Source organism: Doryrhamphus excisus, chromosome 4 (genome assembly GCF_030265055.1).
Source record: "Doryrhamphus excisus isolate RoL2022-K1 chromosome 4, RoL_Dexc_1.0, whole genome shotgun sequence".
NCBI classification, from domain to species: domain Eukaryota; kingdom Metazoa; phylum Chordata; class Actinopteri; order Syngnathiformes; family Syngnathidae; genus Doryrhamphus; species Doryrhamphus excisus.
The window spans coordinates 15,683,647-15,701,563 of record NC_080469.1 but is presented as its reverse complement, the minus strand read 5'-3'; the positions used below and the strand labels follow the sequence as shown (position 1 = coordinate 15,701,563).

General features: G+C 41.8%; 1 protein-coding gene across 2 annotated transcripts in view; it reads left to right on the top strand.

Annotated features, from left to right (window-relative positions):
* The first annotated feature begins 15,653 nt into the window (after nt 1-15,653).
* Nucleotides 15,654-17,917, top strand: part of gpat2 (glycerol-3-phosphate acyltransferase 2, mitochondrial) — an 83,256-nt gene continuing 80,992 nt past the window's right edge. Inside the window, exon 1 of one of the 2 annotated variants that reach the window (XM_058070388.1) lies at nt 15,654-15,837. The gene's annotated coding sequence lies outside the window, so the exon portion shown is untranslated. The other variant, XM_058070386.1, reaches the window with a different exon arrangement.

Genomic DNA, 17,917 nt, shown 5'->3' with positions numbered 1-17,917 from the left:
AAAATAAAATCCTCATTCATCTCATGCCTCATTGCCAAATGACTGTTGTTGAAACTCGGGTCACATTTCCCCCACTTCATTGATTTAGGAAATGCGATTATGCCCTTGTTTAGTTGATTTATGCTAATTGTCTGTTAATTATGAAGTCAGGGGACATACTAGCTTACTGTTGCTCTGCATACATATAATAAACTGCTGGACTGTTGACAGTTCCACTTCATCTCACTAAGAGCAAATAAAACCTGTTTAAAATCAAACTACATTAAAGCATCAGTAAGAAATAGCATCCATATGATATAATTGTTTAATTTTGGTTTTATCTCCAGCGCTTTCCAACAGTTGTGCCGTGTAATGTGCTTTATCAAAGCCACGCTTAGTATGTTAAATAAAGTGAGAAGGATGACGCACGCATTATGTAACCAGTTTATATGACAGTAATATGTTGTATTTGTGAGGAAGACCCCCATTACAAATTAGTGCTGATAAATCCAACCTGAATTGGAGCCAAGTGTTGCAGTGACAGACAGATGGAGCAGTGGTCGAGTCATAAGTTATGGGGGTGTTAATTAGAAGCAGGCAACAACTGGAGAAAGATGTTATTTCCGACATTTGAAAACTCATTCTATACTGAAACAAATGATTTTTTTGTTGGTTTGGAGGGGAAAGGAAAACATACTGTATCTCTTTTGGACCACATGGTCACTTATTAACAAATAGCCTATTTTCTCAACTATAAGTTGCTCTATTGTATTAGTCACACCAGCCAGAAATATAGCCTAAACAACTTAACATAACAAGTTTCAGCAGAATATGGTTTTCTTTTAGTGGGCATTTGTGTTTCGTCTTTCTCAGATGTCTTTGGAAGTTGATATTTACCTCCCAAAAAGTGAAAATGCGGTGTATTGCACAACATAAGCGGGTCTTACATCCCGACATATGTCCTCCTCTGTGCCGGTTACATGCAGTTACATTACAGTCATATGAAAAAATTGTAGATTAAAACTTGCAGATTAAAGTAAAACAATTAAAGTTTGCACAACGGCCAAGTTAACCAAATATGATATTTGGCTTCTGCAAAATGATTCCTTTGTTGTCTTGTTCAAAACAGGAAACAAAAATCGCAGTACTTGGGTCCAACTACTTCTGGCTCCACATAACTGTTACATTTTTTTTGTCCATCATCCTTATGTGCACATATTTATTTCCCTTTTCTATGAATTCTAACGAAAGAAAACAAGTTAGTATGAACTAGCTAACAATGCACGTCATTGGGAGCCCTATTATTATACCTATTTCGACTACAAAAAACTCTAACCACATTGTATCGTTTGATATACATGCTGTGATCATGCATTAGCAAGTACATTGAAATCAGTATACGGATCAAAAAGATTTGCTGTGGCGACCCCGCAATCAGGGAAAAAGCAGAAAAAAACAAACAAACTTACATATATTGCCGTATTTTAATGATTTAACCCATTACTGAAACGTCTTTCCGAGGCGCATTGATTTCACATGCTAGCCAAGGAGCTCATGCTACTTCCATAAAGAACAGCAGCATAGAAACAGTGATAACACTTACAATGTCCGCTGTCCTTGAGATGGCTGTGTCTTCCAGCACAAAAGTTTTAAAAAGTGCAATTTTCCTTTAAAGGGGGCCAATTCAGCTTTTTCCACTTCTCTGACTTGTTCAATTTATTACAATGTTGTATTCTTATGCTAAACCATGCCAAAGCATTGTACATTGTGGAAGTGAGCTCCAAACTTTTGGATGGTTCTGCTCACTAGGTTTTCATCTAATACAAGTACTATATGGGCTGCAGATTGCCTGCACTCCGTAAACGCACACCCAAGTCAAGTTTATTTATTTATATACAGTAGCTCTTAATCACAAAAGAGCCTCAAAGGGCTGGCAACAACAGTCGACATCCCCTGATCTGATCCCCCATATGAGGAAGGAAAACCTCAACACCCATTTGGGGAAAAAAGAAACCCTGAGAGGGGACCGCAGATGGGCGGAATACGCCTTCCAGGATGACCAGGCTGCAATGGATGTCGAATGGACAACATATGACACAATTTAAGTTTATACAAAGTAAATTCAGACCGTTTGGGTCAAAAGCAGGAAGTCCATGGAAACATTGCAGAAAGATGTGCAGAATCTTGCATATTTAGAAATCTTTCTGTATGGGTTATCATGTGTAGATGCTCTATAACAGGGGACTCAAACACGCGGCCCGCGGGTCAAATGTGGCAGGCAGGACACTAGTTTGAGGCCCCCGCCTTGATATGAAAGTTTAATGTTAGTGCGGCCCGCGCAAGTTTGATATGGATGCTGTATGGTATCATGTACCCAGAAAAAATTATTACGTTTGATTAATGTTCATGTTAAAGGTTAAATAACTGTTAATAGTTATCCTCCCTATCCGTGTGGAAGTGGTAAGTTTTTGGCTATTTAAGTTTAAAGGAAATAACTTGAAGGCTACCGTTTAGGTCGCGAGCTCTCTAGTTTGCGAGTTAGCATGTGTCTCAAGACCCTGCAGTTGCGCAATATGTTGTAAATAAAAAAAGTATAAATGTGACTATAGTCGTGTTTTGTCATGTCTACAGGGCTCTAATAATGCTTTGTTAATTTTAATCTGAAAAAATAATTTGTCTACCCACCAACTATATGTGGCTTCTTAAGTTTTTATTATTTGCCATTTTATTATTATTATTATATTTATTTATTTATTACTGATTGTGGATTTTCTTTATTCTTGATTTGTTTATTAATTTTTCATCTTACTTTGTGTAGAAAAATAAAATTAAGATATTTGAGAACAGTGGAATGTTTTATCAGAGATTTTATTGTAGAAAATTGGAACCAAAGCGAAGTTTTTTTATTTTTTTTGTTTTTAATAAATGCGTTTTTTTTTTTGGAAAACCTGATGCGGCCCAGTCTCACCCAGACCCGAGCTCCAGTGGCCCCCAAGTAAATTGAGTTTGAGACCCCTGCTCTATAGGAATCCACAAAACGCCAAAAATGAGGGCCCCCTTTAAGCGAAAAGTTAAAGGTTAAAGTTGCTAACCTTACTTTCTTGGCATTCTATTCTTCTTCTTTATGGCCCTGCAGTGATGGATTCAGTGGTTGACTTCTCATCATCAGTGTAGATGAAGACCACCATGTGACTAACAGGCGGTTATCATCCTGCCAAGCAAATAGAAAGAGGCATTTATTTCTAATAACAGCATTAACAGTCCAGCCTTGTTTGGGCCTGTACCACGGTTTCAAAGACATCGATTTGTCTTCAAATTGTTACACTCTGGGTTTGTGTCCTGTGTTCCTATGTGTGACTTGATTTTCTCCCGGGTCTTGCCCTGACCTTTGTGTTTCCTCCAATCGGCTCTCTTCTCCGTCTTGTGTCCAGTCTCAGTGTGTCCAAGTCAAGGAGGTTGTCCAAAAGTAACTCTACTCGTACATATTAAATTGCACTTTGAAGAAGCAACTTATTATTTACAGAAATGACTATTATTTATAGCTACTCTGCATTGCCTGCATTGTTATGACACAGGGAAGACAGAGTAGCTCCAGTCAACCGGCATTTATAGAAGCCATCAATGTTAAAGGCTCGGAATCTTCGCATGCAACATTCATGCCGAGGTGTTTGTCAGAGACACTTCCGATATGCCAAGTCGAGAACGCGCTGTAATTTATATTTCCAAACTTGGCAACACTTTCTTTTCAGAGTGCATATTCAGCATTCCCGTGCTGGTCATTTGATAAAGTTGAATGCACCATAAAATGTCAACTCTATTTAAAGTGGATGTATTTACTAGGATACAATATAACATTTCCTCCAGCCTGCAGCCATTGTAAAGCCAAAGGAGTACAGTACTGCAAAATGAAAGACTTCCAATATGATGCGGTACTGTATAATGAATCATGTGGACAAGTTATGAAATGGCCTTATATCTCATAAGGAATTATTCTCTCTAATGTTACAAAAGGTGTTTTTGTACAGATGGATGGAGTGGTTATTTTACAGCCATTCAGCAAAATCAGGTCAGCAAAATTATTTAATTAATCGTGTTACCAAGTTAATTAGTCCAGAAAATGTTAATTTAGTATGAAAATTATACTTTTTGTCAAGAAAATAAAGAGAATTTATAGGACTAAAGAAGCTATGAGAAAAGGCAATAGAAATGGTTTAATTCATCTTGACAAAAGGCACATTCAAAAGTAGTGGAAGAAGGTAAGCAACAGAAAAAAACAAAGTTCAACACAAAACAGGATGAAGCTACAGGAAAAAACATTAAACTAAGGGAGCTGCTGGAAAAACCCAAAAAAGGCTGAAGAGCAAGATACATGCAGAGTAGGACAACAAGAGGAGACATTGGAACAATCTGACAAAGAGCATGGCTTATAAAGGCTGATTATAATCGCTCTCAGGTGCGTGCAGGTGGTACCGCCCTGGCAAGACCAGCAGTGCACTGCAACAGAGGATTGGAGGCAGCTCCAGAAGAAGATAAGAGACATAATATGAAAGAATATGATTGTTAGATTCAAATGAATTCATTCACTCATTCGTTTTCTATGCTGCTTTCCCTCACTTGTGTTACTGGAATTGACGAGAAAAATATCTGAAAGTCAAAATTTGAGCCATAGAATTCATTCATTCATTTTCTACTGCTTATCTTCAGGAGGGTCGTGAGGGTGCTGGAGCTTATCCCAGATGTCTTCGGGAGAGAGGCGGGGTCCACCCTGGACTGGTCGCCAGCCAATCACAGGGCACATATAGACAAACAACCATTCACACTCACATTCATACCTATGGACAATTTGGAGTCGCCAATTAACCTAGCATGTTTTTGGAATGTGGGAGGAAACCCGAGTACCCGGAGAAAACCCACGCATGCACGGGGAGAACATGCAAACTCCACACAAAGATTGAACTCGGGTCTCCTAGCTCTGAGGCCTGCGTGCTAACCACTCGCCCGCCGTGCAGCCACCCATACAATTGTGAATGAATAAACCAGGGGCTTTCTAGCTTCCTGAAAAGCTGCATCCTGACAAGGATGCTACTGTTACATGTTCTACTCCAACCCATGTAGACCCTTGACTTCACAGCTTTGTGTTACTGAATATTATGCTTACATTACACTTTTTGCTGTTTAAAAAAATCTTTACAACTTTATCCTTAGACATTTTATCTCATGATATATGGACTTAATTCCTACTTTATTGCTGTAATATTATAACTTTTTCCCAACCAAATTTCCAAAAATTGCAACTTTATTCTTTGTTTTGTTTCTCATATTATAAGTTTTTTCTTTAGTAGTTTAAATGCATGCAATTTTTCTCGTAATATTATGACTTTACTCTCTTAATACTCTGACTTTATTGTTTATTTCCCCCTTTTTACTGTTTTAAAAAATGTTCCTTTTCAATGATATGTTCAGAATTTAAGGCCGCATGGTGGCCCAATGGTTAGCGTGTAGGCCTGGGTTGGATTCTCTGTTTGGGCATCTCTGTGTGGAGTTTGCATGTTCTCCTCGTGCATGCGTGGGTTTTCTCCGGGTATTCCGGTTTCCTCCCACATTCCAAAAACATGCTAAGTTAATTGGCGACTCCAAATTGTCCATAGGTATGAATGTGAGTGTGAATGGTTGTTTGTCTATATGTGCCCTGTGATTGGCTGGCAACCAGTCCAGGGTGTACCCCGCTGCTCGCCCGAAGACAGCTGGGATAGGCTCCAGCATACCCGCGACCCTCATGAGGATAAGCGGTATAGAAAATGGATGCAGGGTTCAGAATGTGCTGACGGCCAATAAAAGAACAGCTGCGGGCTGTAAAAGTCCCCGGACCCCACCCTGGGCACCCCTGGAATAAACAAACACCTGGGCCCAGAATGTTGACGATGAAGCCAGCGGATCACAAAAAAACAACACTTTATTTTTCCTCTACCTTGGAGCTGTTGTCTCTTGTACTAAAAACTAACCTCATGTGATAATACGAGTCCTTTCTGGGATTGTAATTTTGGAACATTATCTCTTTTCCTTCTCCCAAGGACACTGCAGTGCATCCTACTGTATGAAGATAAGAAAAAACACACTGAGTCTCCTTAGCAGGGAGACCAGCTCTTATCACGGTTGCCCTCAAGTATTGAAGGCTAAAAGCCAAGAACTTCTTCAAGGTGCTGTCTGGGTTGGTTAGGTACTACAATGTGAAACAGCCTCATGTGCATTAGTTATGTTTGTTAGTGATTTGACCAAGTTTAGCTATTATTGAATGTACAGCCTATCATAACCTTCTCTGCTGTTTAGCAGTTTAAGGAAGTGATGGCACACGTAAACTGGACAAGGTGGTGTAGGGCAGTCTGAGGACAGGCCAGCAGGATGACAGGAGAAAGAGAACACAAGCTTGTCTTGTTTGTTCATCATCATCACCATCTCAGACTCAAACAAAAAAGACTGTGTCTGAGCTTTTCTGTGTACGTATGATAAAATCACAGTCTTGTTCCAGAGGGAGCGACTATTTGTATATGCTGAGCGACTAGAAGAGATGGAATTTTGTTAAGAAGTGACAGCAGTGAAATGCTCTTGATTGTTTAAAAAAGCACACAAGGCCAATGGATGATGGAATGAACATAAATGAAAGCTGACAAAGGGCGGCCATCAAATTGGCATCTACTGGCACTTAGGGCAGGGAATCACTTCCTACAGCTGCCTTCCTGCGTGTGTTTGTCTTACTGACAGACACACAGACGTCTTGGTCAACAAAAAGCAGATGATCATCTGTTGTCTGTCAAAGCTCCACCGCTGCACTTTATGTACAAAAGTATAGAGACGTCTTCTCAAGGGACAAAATGATAATAACTAAATTGTATATAATTTAGAGTAGTCAGTGTACAACTTGCGTTAATATTTAGTGTGAGCACCATTTTTATCTAGCACTGCCTCAATCCTATTGGCATGGAATTAACCAGAGCTGATAGGTTGTTACTGGAATCCTCTTCCAATGGAGGAGTGGGAGGAAACCGGAGTACCCGGAGAAAACCCACGCATGCACGGGGAAAACATGCAAACTCCGCACAGAGATGCCCGTGGGTGGAATCGAACTCGGGTCTACTAGGTATTTTATCCTCTCTAAAATATTTTAAAATATGAGTCCTGTTTTGCAAAAAATCATTTTGTTTCATTCATTTGGGTCTGGAATCCAATCAATCTTAATAAATAAAGAGATTACTGTTCTGAAATGTGAGGACTATACTCACATTTGTGTATCTTTCATCTCATCTAACATTAAGAATGTATGGATGGTCACCTCAAGTTCAATCCCACCCTCGGCCATCTCTGTGTGGAGTTTGCATGTTCTCCCTGTGCATGCGTGGGTTTTCTCCGGGTACTCCGGTTTCCTCCCACATTCCAAAAACATGCTAGGTTAATTGGTGACTCCAAATTGTAAGGTATGAATTTGAGTGTGAATGGTTGTTTGTCTATATGTGCCCTGTGATTGGCTGGCGACCAGTCCAGGGTGTACCCCGCCTCACGCCCAAAGACAGCTGGGATAGGCTCCAGCACCCCCGCGACCCTCGTGAGGAAAAGCGGTAGAAAATGAATGAATGAATGGTTGTTTGTCTATATGTGCCCTGTGATTGGCTGGCGACCAGTCCAGGGTGTACCCCGCCTCTTGCTCGAAGACAGCTGGGATAGGCTGCAGCACCCCTTGAGAGGATAAGCGGTAGAAAATGAATGAATGAAAGATGGGCACCTATACTTCAATTTTCATTTCCTCTCGGTATTGTACGGAACATGCATCTCATATTTCCACATATTTTATATATTTGCTCCATTTAACCCATCCCCGAGGAGCACTGTGGACTAGTAATTAGAACGCAGTCACTCCTGAGTCTGTGTGCTCGCCATCAAAATAATTTTGAGCTCTGTAATAACAATGATGACAGCGGCATGTTTGCAGTAATAAGCTGTACATCTGAGGTAGTTATGACAATGACACAGTCTGTCTTGAAAAGGCTTATTGCAGACTACAATTTAAATGAAGGTGTCTGTCTAATTATCTCAGTAAATATTGACATCTGTATGGTTTTCAAAGAAGCTGCAATGAATCAGAGGGGGGTATTCATTCAGCTGTACATTTTGGCTGCACTATATTAGTAAGGTGCAGACCTCCTCCAGGGCCAACAATACTAATATATAGTACGGATGGTCCGATCCGATACTTAGTATCGGTATCGACGTATGATGGTGACCAAATTTACTGGACAAACATCTTACCCCACTGATCCGATCCAAACACCTGTTGTGGAAAAATCCCAAGTAGGATAGAGAATGTCTGAAAATAAATACAGAACTCTGGCAGTTTTTAATATCTTTGCAAAACAAAGAGGTCAGACAACACACAGTATGCATGGCAGTCTGCAGGTGTCTGGCCAAGAGGGGCCTTTGGAGGGAACTTTTATACTCCATAGCATGCAAATAAATTACATTACAAGAGAAAGGAGACATTCTTGTCACTCCCCCGATGCCACCCTCATGTATGGGGGTTAGCCTACACACCCATTCTTCTGGCACAGTTTGTTGCACCCATGCAAGATAACCTCCTAGGGTCAACCATTTGGTGGGACCTCCGGATGTCCCCTCTCCCGTGAAGAGGGAGCTTTCATCAAAGAATGCAAAAGTTGAAGCTCTACAAAAGGCCATAAAGTAATTCACACAATGTGTAACCTATGTGAAATATACATTTTCCCATCACACACCCAAACTATCATCCATTCATTTTCTATAACGCTTATCCTCAAGAGGGTCGTGGGTGTTCTGGAGCCTATCCCAGCTGTCTTCAGGCGAGAGGCGGGGTACACCCTGGACTGGTCGCCAGCCAATCACAGGGGACATATAGACAAACAACCATTCACACTCACATTCATACCTATGGACAATTTGGAGTCGTCAATTTACCTAGCATGTTTTTGGAATGTGGGAAGAAACCACATAGTCCCCAAAGAACCACTCGTCCACCGTCCAGAAACTAAATGCTAAAGCTCTTACAGTTTACGTCGCCAGGATGTGGGGGGTTAGATTTTTTGGGGGGTGGTTTAGAGGTAGTTGGCGTAGCATACACCAGCACCTCAGTGCAAGACTGTAAACCAGAGTGGTTACAAAATAGTTTTTTACAGTCATTAGTGCTAAGAGGAAAAGTGAGCCATGAAAACGGTCATTCAAGATACTTTTACTGTATACTGTTTTGGAAGATTTCTCTGCACACCTGCAACAAGTGTAGTGCGCGAAAGACTCTTCAGCATCACCTCCATTCATATCCATGAAAAGGGCATCGAAATGACAGTGAAGAAGACTGAAATGAGTGAAAAAAAACGTTCACTTCATGTTGAAGTGAGTATATTTATGTTACATCTGTGACTGCCTTAAGACGGCAGATACTGTGTTCAATTGTACATTTCCAAGTGAATATGATATAATTTGTATGTTAAGTTATATTTATTGAAGTAAAGTTGCAACATTGCAACTTTTTACAATGGCTTTGTCAACTTTTGTACAGTGTTTCACTTGATTGAATTTTATTTAGAATCTTTGAAAGCTGCTGCTTGGTGTGGTGACCAATTCAAAATGCTATTAAAACTATATTAAAACTATAACATTGGCTTTGGATTGGCATTGGGATTGGCAGAGGCAAAAAGTCTGTTGAGGCCCTAGGCAAAAATTCACAGGGGGCCCCTTTGCATAGCGCCCCTGCTGTAGCAGTTCAATGTTTGTCAGCCCTCGGGGGGGCCCAACTGGGCAGTGGGAAGCAGGTGGCCACCCCTAATTTACACTGTATATATATATGCCTGAATATGATCATGCATTTATGGTATATTAATGTATTATATGCTGAGAAAGTAAGGCAATGTTAGAAAATGAATTGCAAAGAAAAGTGGGGAAAATAGATGAAAACGCTTTTGCCTTGGTCCATTCCACACGGAAATTGATTAAGATGTTTTTGCACAACCCTGCTCCCCAAAAAATGAAATGAAATCCTTGTAACCAGGATACATTCCAGGCTATTTCCATAATTTAAACAATTGCCGCTTGGGTGGCTATATGTGCATGTTTCACAAATGTGAGTACACCCAGCACAGTAACCATTTTTATAATATTGTATATCTTCTTAAGGGACAAATACTATATTAGCATAAATTTACTACCCAAAAATTGTAATCAACATGCAGCCATTATCTAAAAATCTGAAAACACAAGGGAGGAGCATGATAATTGTGTCTTGCCTGCAGCGAAGCATGGTGGTGGTAGCATCATCTGAGGCCACTATGGAGGATTTCAGACGAATTGACACAATGCAATATACAGTATGAAAGTCATGTTGACATTTAATGCAAAACTCATCTTGATGGTGAACTTGGATTAAGCAGTGGATTCATTTACAGACAAACTTTCCTTTTACCTTGACACCCACAAATGCACCTTTAATCTTGTTCCGTCTGTATGTTTGAACTTTACTGTGTTACATGAACTATGTAGCAAGCTTTGACCTTTTCCCTGTTTTCACACTGGTCTCATTAAAGTTAGGAAACCTTCCCCAGGGCTCACCTTAAATCTGGATGATCAAGAGCATGACATACTAACCAGACACAACACCAGCGGATTATGATCTTTTCCCCATCAAGATGATTCCTCGCCACCAGAAGCCCATTTCCCATCAAGCATTCACCCACAAATATGGCAGGACGTTTCCCCGTCAGTCTCGAGTCGTTCCCCCGTCAACATAGAGTCGTTTCTCCGTCAGACTACAAGACACAAATGTATATAAATGATAAATGTAACAGTAGCACCATCAACAACAATAATTTCGATGGATGGCAATATAGATAGATAGATAGATAGATAGACTCCCTTTATTGTCATTGCACAAAAACACAGTGGTGAAATTGCCAACGAAATGTCGTTGCCTGGCTCCCATATAATAACAGACACAAAAGAAGATAAGTAATAATAAATAATAATAATAATAATAATGTGGAGAATAAATAGATAGAATAGACACCAAATATGAACAACATAAAGTAAAGTGCAGCACGAACAGTAAATTGCCCAAATAATTTAAATAATTTAAATAAATAATAATAATGTAAGTAAAGGTAGAGGGGCTTATTTGACATTCAGCAGTCTGATGGCCAGGGGGAAGTAGCTGTCTCTGAACCTGGTCGTCCTACAGCGGATGCTGCAGAGCCTTCTCCCCGATGCCAGGCGAGAGAACAGTCCATGCTGGGGGTGTGTGGGGTCAGAGCAGATCCGATGGGCTCTAGATACACACCGGCTGTTTGCTATGTCCTTAATGGGGGGGAGCTGGGTCCCAATGATCTTCTCCACTGTCCTCACCACTCTCTGCAGTAACGTCCAGTCCGAGGCCTTGCAGCTCCCAGACCAGACGGAGATGCAGTTGGTCAGCAGGCTCTCGATGGTCCCTCTGTAGAAGGTGGTAAGGATAGGAGGGGAGAGGGAGGCTCTTCTCATCCGCCGCAGGAAGTGCAGTCGCTGCTGTGCCTTCTTCGCCAGAGCGGAGGTGTGGAGTGACCAGCCGAGGTTGTCCGTGATATGCACCCCCAAGTACTTGGTTGTGTTCACAACTTCTACGGCTGTGTCGTTGATGCTGAGTGGAGTGTGGCTGGGTCTGGATCTCCTGAAGTCGACGATGATCTCCTTTGTTTTGTTCAGGATCAGGTTGTTCGCCTTGCACCAATCCACAAGGTGTCGCACTTCCTCCCTGTAAGCCAGTTCGTTGTTGTCCTGAATGAGGCCCACGACCGTTGTGTCGTCCGCGTACTTCAGGATATGGTTGCTGCTGTACTTGGGGCGACAGTCATGGGTCATTAGGGTAAACAACAGGGGGCTCAGAACACATCCCTGGGGTGAGCCGGTGTTCAGGGAGATGACACTGGATGTGTTGTTGCCCACTCTGACATACTGGGTTCTATCTGTGAGGAAGTCAAGCAGCCAGTTGCACAGGGAGGTCTTGAGGCCCAGTGGCTCCAACTTGCGTACCAGGTCCTGGGGGATGATCGTGTTGAATGCTGAGCTGAAGTCTAGGAACAGCATCCGTACATGGGTGTTTTTCTTCTCCAGGTGCTCCAGGCTCAGGTGGAGAGCAGTGGAGATGGCGTCTTCAGTGGAGCGGTTTGGCTGGTACGCGAATTGGAAAGGGTCGAGTGGTGGGGGGAGTATGGAGGTGATATGGTCCTTAACCACCCTCTCGAAACATTTCATAATGGTTGATGTGAGTGCAACGGGCCGAAAGTCGTTCAGACATGTAATAGATGGTTTCTTGGGCACTGGAATTATTGTGGCGGACTTGAAACACGGGGGGACTACAGCTTGGGCCAGTGAGGTGTTGCAGATGTCTGTGAGCACGTGGGCCAGCTGGTCTGCACATTCCTTGATCACCCGTCCTGGAATGGCGTCTGGGCCTGCAGCTTTCCGCACGTTGACCTTCCTCAGGACTCTCCACACAGCAGCAGTATCAAACTTGACTGCCTGTTCATCGGGGTGGGGGGTAGCCTTCCTCGCAGGGTTATTGTTCAGAGCCTCAAACCTTCCGAAGAAGTTATTTAGCTCATTGAGGAAGCTGATGTCATTCTGGCAGGGTGCAGGTCTGGCTTGTAGTCAGTGACAGTCTGGATGCCCTGCCACAGTTGTCTGGTGTTGCTGGGGTCCTGGAAGAAGCTTTGGATCTTCCGGCTGTGGGCACGCTTTGCCACTCTGATGGCACGGTTCAGATTTGCCCTTGCTGATCTGAGTGCCATCACATTGTGATTTAAACGCAGCATTGCGTTCTCTTAGTCTTTCACGCACCTCCTGAGTCATCCAAGGTTTCTGGTTGGCCCGTGTGATGATCGTCTTGGTGACTGTAACCTCCTCCATGCACCACTGTATGTAGCCTGTTACAGATGCAGCATACTCCCCCACATTGGTGTGTTGGTTGTATGTTGCAGCTTCTCTGAACATGTCCCATTCGGTGCACTCAAAACAGTCTTGCAGTGCAGACATAGCTCCCTCTGGCCACACCCTCACCTTCTTCACAGCAGGCTTTCCCCTGGTGAGCAGGGTCTGGTATGCTGGAATTAGCATAACAGATCTGTGATCTGAGGAGCCAAGGTGTGGGCGGGGGACGGCTTTGAATGCTTCCTTGATGTTTGTGTAAGCCAAGTCCAAAGTATTCTCACCTCTAGTAGCAAAATCCACATGTTGGTAGAAAATCGGAAGCACCGTCTTCATGTTGGCCTGGTTAAAGTCTCCAGCAACAATAAACACGCTGTCCGGGTGCGTGGTTTGCATGTCGCTGATGGCAAGGTAGAGTACATTCAGGGCTTGCTTGCAGTTAGCATCAGGTGGAATGTAGACGGCAACAATGGTGACGCTGGTGAATTCTCGGGGAAGGTAGAAAGGTCTGCATCTCACAATCATAAACTCAATGTCCACACAACAGTGACTGGAGACCAGGTTAGCGTTGTTACACCAACTGTTATTAGTATAGATGCAAACACCGCCCCCCCGGGTTTTACCCGTGAGTGCATGGCTCCTGTCAGACCTGAATGTTGTGAGCCCGTCCAGGCTAATGGCGGAAGCCGGGACAGATGAGTTGAGCCATGTCTCGGTGAGGATGAGGATGCAGCAGTTTCTTGTCTCCCGTTTGGTGCTTAAGTCCAATTTCAGGTAGTCCAATTTGTTTTCCAGGGAGCGTACGTTGGCGAGCAAGACTGATGGAAGCGCTGGTCGGAACGGGTTCGCTTTTAGCTTAGCTGTAAGTCCACCACGACAACCCCGCTTCTGCTTCCTCTCGCATCGCCTTCGATGTCTCCACGGGCGGTCTGTACTGTGATCTGTTATTCCTAACTGGCATAGCAGATCAAGGCTTTCAAAGTTTATGGGCTTCAAATTGCTGATTTTTCTCAGACGAAGGATAGCCTGTCTGTCGTATACTATTCTTGTACTGTTACGCTGGGCATTTGATGCTGAAAACACTGATCTATGTGGTGAAATTATTGATAAAGTGTCTGTATTACCAGGAGCCAAAGCAGCCGCAGACGGACAGGGCGCCGCCATCTTGAAAAAAAAAAAAAAAACCCCAAAAAACAATATAGTAGATATAATACGACTACATAAGCCAGTTTAAGACTTGTGCTTGTGTGTTGCTATAAATACATTCCATAGTGGAGCTGAGTGGGAGCCGGACAGGAAGGATGAAGTGCACAATAGTACTTCTTAGAGCTACACATTCTGTAGCAAACAGGCATGAACAAAAACAGCTGATTAGCATTAAAGCCACAGACACATACAACGGTGTAAAAGCACTTTTAAACTGTTTATATTCCAGCGTCAAGGCTAGATCTTAGCCCACACACTTCCAATACACTATTGTGGGGCCTCTGAGATTGGCCATGCAGTGAATGTACACTATACACCAGGGGTCGGGAACCTTTTTGGCTAAGAGAGCCATGAAGGCCAGATATTTTAAAATGTGTATCTGTGAGAGCCATATACATTTTGAATGCAATAAAATGTGTGCATTTTTATGTACGACCAACAGTTTTAGATATAATGGGCTCTAATTATGTAGACCAGGCACACTACCCCACGCCAATGGGGTGTGGCCAGCATACCTTCGTGAGCAGCGCAGTGTCTAATAATAAATCAAATACTTGCTGCCATTAATGCAACTTCTGCTGCTGCATAGTTTTGAACCGTATTCAGTACACGTATTTCATTCTTTTGGCCATCTTCACCAGAAGGCTTGGTTCTGCAGCTTTAGCTATTTGACTAAAGGAGGAAAGTTTACATTTACATGTTTTTTTGACATCTCAATGACCGAGGTAGACTACAGCATTACCCAGTAATAATCAAGTTTTGGTGTTTGACCTGGAAAATATCATCAGGAAAGATAGATATGGTTGGCCGTATTGCAGCAGAATATAGATGATATAGACGAATTAAAATGCATAAGAAAGTTGTTGATTTTGAATATTATTTTCATTTCTGTGATGGTTTACTTTAAAATGTTAGCAAAAATGCATTTTTATTGTGGTAAGAAATGCTTGAGAGCCAGATACAGTCATCAAAAGAGCCCTACCTGGCTCCCGAGCCATAGGTTCCCTACCTCTGCTATACACAATCCTAATTATCACTCCAGTGGGCTGACAGTCAGGATTCTTAAATATTTACACCATAACACCAAGCAATTATATCTGTGCAGCTTTAAAACAAAAAAAGAATGTTAAATAAGAGGATGTAATGAACATTTAATGACGTCCCCCTGCACTTATCATTAGCAGTGATATCAACATACAGTCATCATAGTGGAAAACAGAGGTAATTATGACTTGACTTATTAATGTACCATAACTCATTAATCGACAAGTGCCCTCATCAGTACTGATCAAACACAAATCAAAAATCAAACACAACCCAGTCCACACATGTTTACAGTTTCAAAAGACCAGCAAAATGTACCTTCCATCCATTTTCTGTACGGTTTATCCTCACGAGAGTCGCAGTTCCCATTAAATGCGTCACTTCCGGTCCAAATAAGATTAAGATTAAGATTTCTATCGTTTTCAAACTCAAACTCAATTTTTAAGGGCTGATATTGTGCTTTTTGCAGTTTTTTAAAATATTGAACTCACCAACGTGTGCCAAGTATGTTTTTAATTACTTCTGTAGACATCACATTTACATTTACATGAACTTTACCGAGCTGCAGCGGCTTCCGGAGGCGGTCAACAGGTGTGGAAGTTCTGGTAATAACCGTGGAGCCAAATCGCAGTGACACCGGTAGGCAGCACGTTTTAATACCGTTCAGACACATTTAGGCGACAAAGAGTGGTTTATTTTCGTTGTACTTTCGCTTTCTTTACGGAGAAAATGACGTTCTGAATGGGAGAGTCAACAAGCGTTATTTAGCATAGCGAATGAGTGGCTACATAGAGTGAAATGATTACTGTCTACAAGCTAACATGTATGCTAACATCTATTGCGTCACACGTGATATTACATTTTATAGTATATCAAATATTCTAATATTCATTGGAATTGTCAACATTTTCATTTGTCTACAAAAAGGTACGTCATTCATTATGGCTTCAACTTAGACCTATTAAAATTGTGATTGTGACATTCAATCAATCTACAATCTACATCTCAAACATGATGGCAACTACAATTCATCCTAGCCTCATAACATTGCATTTAGTTGTCACTGTGTAAACTACCGTGGGTACCAAAATGTTAAAATAAAGCTCCACAGCATAATTAACTGACTCACTTGCAGTCTAATTAGAGTATATAGTGTAGGTGGACCTCATTACATCCTGTAGTCATTTTCATGGTGTCAGCCTACCTCAAAGCACAAACTTTCAACTTCAGCATCTGCTCAGGTAAATTTAAATAATTTATCACTTATAACATATGGTCTGTTCTCAGTATGTGTCTTGGGCCTGCCAATGAGTTGAATCATTTCAATATTCAAAGTATAAACAGGCTGAAGAGAATGGTTGTAGGGTTCATGGCTCAAAATGTTTATGTTGTTTTAATGTTTATGTTGTTTATGTTGTTAATGTTATTTTATAATATGTTGACAGTCTGTCAAATGACACTTGCAGGCTCCAGCATCATTTGCGTATATGATAATGCACTCTCTAGGAGGAAAAACCTTGAAAGCTAATCTACAGTCATGTCAAAAAATTAGGACACCTCATGGGGTGACTGCGTGTGTTTATTTGTGAAAGCCAATGGGTGCCACATACGGGAGGCGACAAACAACTGTGACTGGCGAAACTCATCGTCGACGTGTAACAAACAATGCACACGGGAGGCGACGAGTGAATGTGACCAGCTACACCGATGAATGACTCATTCACATCCAGAGTGAATTGTACGAGTCTCCCACCATTTGATTGGCTGTCAGATATGAAGGGAATTTGGGGATATCAAAGTTTAGAGGAGGAAAAGTGGTGGGTTTTGATCGAGGACTCTTGCTAGTAATTAAATTAATGTAAATTTGACAGATATGTTCACTCTAGCGCTAGTGAGTTCCCAAGCCATTACTTTTTTTTTTTTATATCACTATATTATTTTTGTAGAAATGTCAAATAGCTGCGGGAAATCTGACACGGCCAGTATAATTAAAAGTTGAAAATGGTTTCAACGCTGGGATCGCGTCACATGACACGCACAAGCACATCTTTGGTGTGTCGCCTGGCTGGATGGTGACACAGGATAATCGCAGGTTCCATTGAAAATGAATGGAGTAGAGGCGATGTCGCCTCTTGCTTGTGGCGCCCCAAACTCTTCTATCCGGCTGCACACAAGATAGAACATTTGTGAAAACATGCATCCTTACTGTGCTATTATTTTTTTTGACAAACACAACACATGTTGCTGCAAAGTTTGACCTCATAAATTAGATTGACTTGAAATTTCTCACACAGCTCCATGCAGAACACCCACTGTAAATTTAGGATGTTTTGCAGAATCAGTACAGAACTTTGCACACACCTTTTATAGGGGACTGACGAGCAGATGTCTGTAAAATCTGAGCAAGATTGATTGAAAAACATGGCTGTCATCAAGTAAAATGTATTTGCAGGGGCTCAGGTGGTAGCTACTAATTGGCCATTAGTCATTATAAAATAATATGCATTTATATGTATTACATTTATGATTGCACATAAAATAATTGCTAACGTCCACCCGCATTATTTGTCAAGGACAGTGACAAAAAGTATGTCCCAGTAAATAGAAAATAGTTAAATTGCAGCCAAAATAAGCTCTGAGGCATAGGTTTTCTCGAACGCCCTTCACATCTCATCCCGATCTCCTCATTTGTCTTTGCCTACTGAGCTGCCTGCTTCGC